Source organism: Neomonachus schauinslandi, chromosome 3 (genome assembly GCF_002201575.2).
Source record: "Neomonachus schauinslandi chromosome 3, ASM220157v2, whole genome shotgun sequence".
Classification (NCBI taxonomy): Eukaryota; Metazoa; Chordata; class Mammalia; order Carnivora; family Phocidae; genus Neomonachus; species Neomonachus schauinslandi.
The window spans coordinates 88358695-88364780 of NC_058405.1; the positions used below are offsets into that span (position 1 = coordinate 88358695).

At 38.7% G+C, this 6086-nt stretch overlaps 1 pseudogene; it reads right to left on the reverse strand.

Annotated features, from left to right (window-relative positions):
* Positions 1-293: 293 nt before the first annotated feature.
* LOC110585723 lies at positions 294-3226 on the reverse strand (annotated as a pseudogene).
* Between the last annotated feature and the right edge of the window lie 2860 nt (positions 3227-6086).

Here is a 6086-nt window from a genome sequence, read left to right on the forward strand (position 1 = left end):
AGTCTGGTTTGACTGAAGGACTTTTGAGTTTTTATTTAAATAAATGTTTTGAAACTTTAGTAATTTTAAAACCTCTGTTCTTTACTAAGAACTAAGCTAAAATGTACCTATGATTCCTTAAATGGAAAAAAAAAAAAACTAATTCAAAAACACTGATTGTTTTGTATGTATGTGCTGCTGAACCTACAAATGATGTGTAGGAAATGTCATTTAAAGCAATGGTGTTTAAAAAATTGCTAATTAAAAGTAAATTCGGACCCAAGAAGCACTTTTTCCAAAATATCCTTGAAAAGTTATGACTGAAGAATCACACTTCTAAGTTTTTTCATTAGCATGTAAACTGCCTTCCTGAATAGATTTCCAGGTTTAAAGGAAATGTGGCATTTCATTTTGTAGTTACTAATACCATGCTCATTAAAAACAGGGACTCCATAAATGTTGATGATCTGGCTGCCAAGGGAACACACAAGAAATTCACCAGCAACTATTTTTAACTGGTATGAATCTTATTCCACTAACAGATATACAAGGATATAGTTTTCTTTACTTACCTGTTTAATTCAAATTTATTTCTATTGTTGCTCTTATTTCTTTTGGGAAGATAGGCACTCTTAGAATCAGAATATACCTGCATCTTAGAATTCAGTCTGAGTTGAGTAAGTCAGCTTCTTTTTCCTGGGGTGAAGACAGTGCTTTGTGCATTGTTGGAAGGAGAACATCAATTCAAGGACAGGAAGTGGATGGTAATGGACCTCTAACCTGGGTAATAGGAAGTCTGATAACACTGATAATGCATCAGCGGGGACCTTTCCAAGCTTAGCAGAATCAATTCCACTTGGCTGTACCTTCTCTGAGTTGTTTTCCTTCACTGTAGATAATTTCTGAATGGGGTCCATGTTTTTTTAACTAGTGCTTTTGGAATTTTTTTTCTTTGTGAGTCCTTTTTTTTCCCTCCAAGTGCAGTGATTAAAGTTTTCACAAAAATGAAATTGTCTTTTTCTTCCAGGGCTGGTCATAGCTAAGGTCTGACTCCAAAGACATGATGGGCTTCTTGAATTCATCATCCATATCTTCCTCTTCAACTTCAGGGAGGAAGCCCACTGACTTTTTATTCAAATTAGAAGTTTTTAGTTTCCTTTCTTAAGTTTTTAGGTTATTAGAAACCTCTTTTCCCTGGGCCCCTTTCCTGTGTTTTTACTCTGGATTTTGCTTGTTTGGTTTGGTTTGATTTTCTCTGATACTATAATTTGCCTTTTTAAGATGGTTGTCTAAAGCAATCTCCAAGGGGAGTAAAAACTTCTTGATGCTGATGTCTTTTCTTTCCTTCCCTTTCTTGACACCACTAGGGAGTGGTTTCTCCTTTGTTCTATCCCTGAGAGTTGTCTTTGGCTTTCCTCTTTGGAGACCAACTTGTGTGATTTCTTGATGATCAAAGCAGGAGAATTCTCATCACCCTTGGTATCCTCCAAAAGTTTCTCCTTGTGGACACAGCCCCTTTCCTCTGGGGCTCACCCAGGTGCCATTATTGACTGAGTCCCAGTCTGTCCTGGGAGCCATTATGTGGCCAGGCTTCTGGTGTGGAAAAGTGGGCTGGTGGTCCTCCACTGGAGATCTGTAACGGTCCATAGATATCTCATTGCACATGCAGATGATAAAGGTGTCTGAACATTGTAGTCATCAGAAGAATCCTGGTCTGAGGAATAAGAATAAAAATAAGCTGGTGAAACTCTGGGGTACCTCTTTCCCTCATCTCTCCTCTCACAGTTGTAAGACACTTTGTGAGATCTCTCCAGCTCTGAGTTTTCTAAATTTTGTTTTTTCCCTTGTCTTGGTCAAAGATGTGTATCAGCTTCTGGAGGCTTTCCAATTTTCTTGGTAGTCCTTCTCCATTTTCTCCTCCTTCTGAAGCTCCTCCCTGGGATGCCTTCAATAATTGCTCTTTTTCAAGTCCTTTTTATCAGTCTCAGTATTCTGTTATGCAGAAACCAACTTTTTCCATTGGGTCACCAAGTCCCTGGTAAAACTTCCAATGTGTTCACATTTTCACAAGCTATTTACTGTTCTCATGACTGCTCTCCACAACAATGGCTACTGTAATAGGCAAGATGGAGAGTTTCTTTAAATATTTCCATTGCTTCTTAGGGTTCAAGTTCACAACCAGGCTGTAGGCTCCACAATTTGGAATGCCAACCCTGTGGGCAGCACTATGACTGTTCCAGCAGTGCCTCCTCAATGGAAGTGGGCTAGAGCAGTCCTGTGATTGCAGTTCTGCTCTCCATGAATCCTCGGTGGAGACTGAGGTGCTCCTGGCCTCATGTGGGCTTCACACCTGTGCCTGGGTGCACATGCCACTGGGAACCATTCTGTTTGGGCCTGCTGGCTCCTTGCTGGCCTTTGGGCAGACACACTTCTTGGTGGAACAACTTTCCAGTTTGTCATCCAAGACTGAAAGAAACACCAGGACCAGACTCTGGACTTACAAATCCTAACCACATATTCCCTGCACCTCTGCAAAGCTCTGTGAGTCATGCCCTAATTAACACCTATCAATGGTCCCTGGGCTGGCTGCCCCACTCTGGGGCCAGAGAGTCAGTGAGATCAATCAATCATTCACAACTACCCTAGTTTGAAACTATGTGTCAGTGGTTATTTTAATTTTAGCCTCAACACAACCCAAGGAAATGGGTTATATTATCTCCATTTTACAGATGAGCCAACTGAGGCTCAGGGAGATCAAATTAACTTTCACACAATCACATAACAGACAGAAGCAAAACTAGAATTTGAATCTAAGCAGTGTAGGTCCTATGTCAGCACCCAGAGAAAGAAAGGGATGTGTCTAAAGTTGAACAGACTTAGACTTAGAAGGCAGTAATAACCCATGTATCTTGTTTTTCCCCAAAGCAGAGTCTGATACATAGGCACCAAATAAATTTGCTTGAAGGAAATTAAAGAATGAGTCAATGGTCATTTGCTCTAATGAACCCACCCATCAGATTTGGGACTTAAGTCAAGCTAGCCCAGGCACCTAGTCTTAACCTGAAGGATTAATCTTTACTCTTATTATTCTTACAGCTAAAAAGAACAACTAAATAAACTTCAAATCCCATCATTGATTGCAGCTCCAATGATTGGATCAGAAAAGATCAGATTAGATCCCAGCCAGAGCTCCAGCGGTAGTGGCAGGCAACTGGACTGACATCTCATCCAAAGTGAAAAGCCCCATGGTTGTTCTTCCTTAATCTTTTCCTTTTTATATAGACTTTATTTTTTAGGGCAGTTTTAGCACAAAAGCAGCAAAACTGAGCAGAACTGCAGAGTTCCCATATGCCCCGTGCCCCCATACCTGCAAATTCTCCCTCACCTCCAGAGTGGTATATTTGTTATAATTGATGAACCTACTTTGGCACATCATTATCACTGAAATGCCATAATTTACATTAAGGTTTACTCCTGCTGTTATACATTCTATGGGTTTTGACAAGTGTATAATGGTATGTATCCACATTATAGCATCATATAGAATAATTTTAGTGCCCTAAAAATCCTTTGGGCTTTGCCTACTCATTCACTTTCAGATAACACTATAACCACTTCATGAATAATGCAAGTACTTTATAATAATACAATATTCCAATTCCTCTCTCCCATCCCTTGTATCACTGCTGTCCTTGATTTAAATACTTATGTAAGTAAATATATATATGTATATGTATATATACACATATATATGTTTTATATATATATACTTTATGGTATATAAACAAACATTAACATACAGATAAGGTTATAAATGTTTTAAACAAATTCTTTTCTGTTAGATCAATTAAGAAAAAGAAAAGCAGGGCTACCTGGGTGGCTCAGTCATTAAGCATCTGCCTTTGGCTCAGGTCATGGTCCCAGGGTCCTGGGAATGAGCCCTGCATCAGGTTCCCTGCTCGGTGGGGAGTCTGTTTCTCCCTCTCCCACTCCCCCTGCTTATGTGCTCTCTCTCTCTCTGTCTGTCAATTAAATAAATAAAATCATTAAAAAAGCACATATTTTTTCTCTAGTATTCTTCCTTTTCTTACATAGTTCTGAATTTCTCACTTATATTAACTTCCTTCTCTCTAAAGAATTTCTTTTTAACATTTTATGCAAGGTGGATCTATGTGCAAAACATTCTTTCAATGTTTGTTTGTCTGAGAAATTCTTATATTTTTCATTTACTTTTTTTTTTAATAAGCTGTACACCCAAAGTAGGTCTTGAACTCACAACCCTGAGATCAAGAGTTGAATGCTCTACCGACTGAGCCAGCCAGGTGTCCCCTCATTTATTTTAGAAGGATAATTTTGTAGTGTACAGAATTCTAGGTTGGTGAATTTTTCTTTCAACAATTTTATCTCCAGTCTCTTCTTGCTTGTATGGTTTCTGAGGAGAAGTCAGATGTAATTCTTATCTATACTCCTGTATAGGTAAAGTCATCTTTTACCAATGGTTTCTTTCAGAATTTTTTTTTTCTCTATCTTCATTGTTCTGCAATTTGAATATGACACACCTAGGTGTAGTTTTCTGTTGTTTGTTTGTTTTGGTTTCTTTTTCTTTTTCTTTTCTTTTCTTTCTTTCTTTTTTTTTTTTTTTGAATTTGTCTTGTTTGATTGTCACTGGGCTTTCTGGATTTCTGGTTTGGTTTCTGACATTGAATTAGGGGAAATTCAGTGTAATTAGAGTTTCAAATATTTCTCTGTTCTTCCTCCTCCTCCTACCTTCTCCCTTCCCGTCCTCATCCTTCCCCTCCCTTTCCTCCTTCTCCCCCTCTCCTTCCCCTTATTCTTTTGGTGTTCCCATTACAAGCATCTTAGATAGTTGTCCCTCATTTCTGGGATTTTCTTTTTCTTTTTCTTTCCTTTTCTTTTCTTTTTTAGTATGTTTCTCTTTCTTTTCAGTTCTGGATGTTTCTATGTATATATTCTCAAGTTCAGAGATCCTTTGCTCAGCCACGTCCAGTGTACTAATGAGCTCATCTAAGGCAGTCTTCATTTCCACCACAGTGTTTTTGATCTCTAGCCTTTTTTTTTTTTTTTTGGTTCTTTCTTAGAATTTCAGTGTTTCTGTTTTCATTATCCATGTTTGTGCATGTTACCTGTTTTTATGTTATGTTACAAAAATCGCTGCCGTATCTGAGTCTGGTTCTGATGCTTGCCCTGTCTCGTCAAACTGTGTATTTTTCCTTTTAGTATGTCTTGTGTTATCTTGTTGAAAGCTCAACATAATGTCGTAGGCAAAAGTAACTCTGGTAAATAGATGTCTTTGACTCTGTGGTTAGGTGTGTGGAGAGGGGAACTGTTCTGTACTCCTATGATTAGGCACATTCTCTTAATGAGACTCCGCCTTTTAGCTGTGAAACTTACAAGTGACTCTCTGTTTTTTCCTCCTCTCTCTGATGGAACGGGATGACTGGAGGGAGTTGGAGTAATTTTCTTCCCTATGTGGAAAACCAGAATGGGCTAGAGTTGGGTATTTCCCTTCTGCTAGGTCAGTTAGGATCTGACAATACCCCAATAGGTTAGGCACTGGTAAAATAGTTTCTTTTAAGGGCAGACCTTGTTAAAAAGAACAGAATACTTCAGCATATTTCAAAATGGCCACTTTTCCCTTTTCCCTACCAGAAGCATGAGGGGATTTTTCTCTGATCGTCAATGTGAGAACCCTATAGAGCTCTAGGAGGTAAACCCCCTCTGGAACTTTTAACTCCCATATTCGTACACACTAAGCCTCCAGCAAACTATAGTTTAGATTTTTCCACCCCAGCATTACCTCAGGGATCAGATCCTACCTCAGTATCTAATGTCTTCAGTCAATGTTCTCAAGAGGTTCAGCTGTGTTTTGTTCCTTTGAAAGCCCTTACATAATATTTTCCCATTTTTATTTAGGTCAGTTTATTTCATATGTGTGTAACCTTGATAAAGACAAAAGAACACTGCTTTGCTGATTCAGGAAGAAATCAAACAGTTCCTGGGAACTGCCCATATGTTAACAGTGAGACTGAAAGATTCATAGTACGCTCAGTGCAAAACTCAGAATGACTAGGATGTGTGTGTGTGTG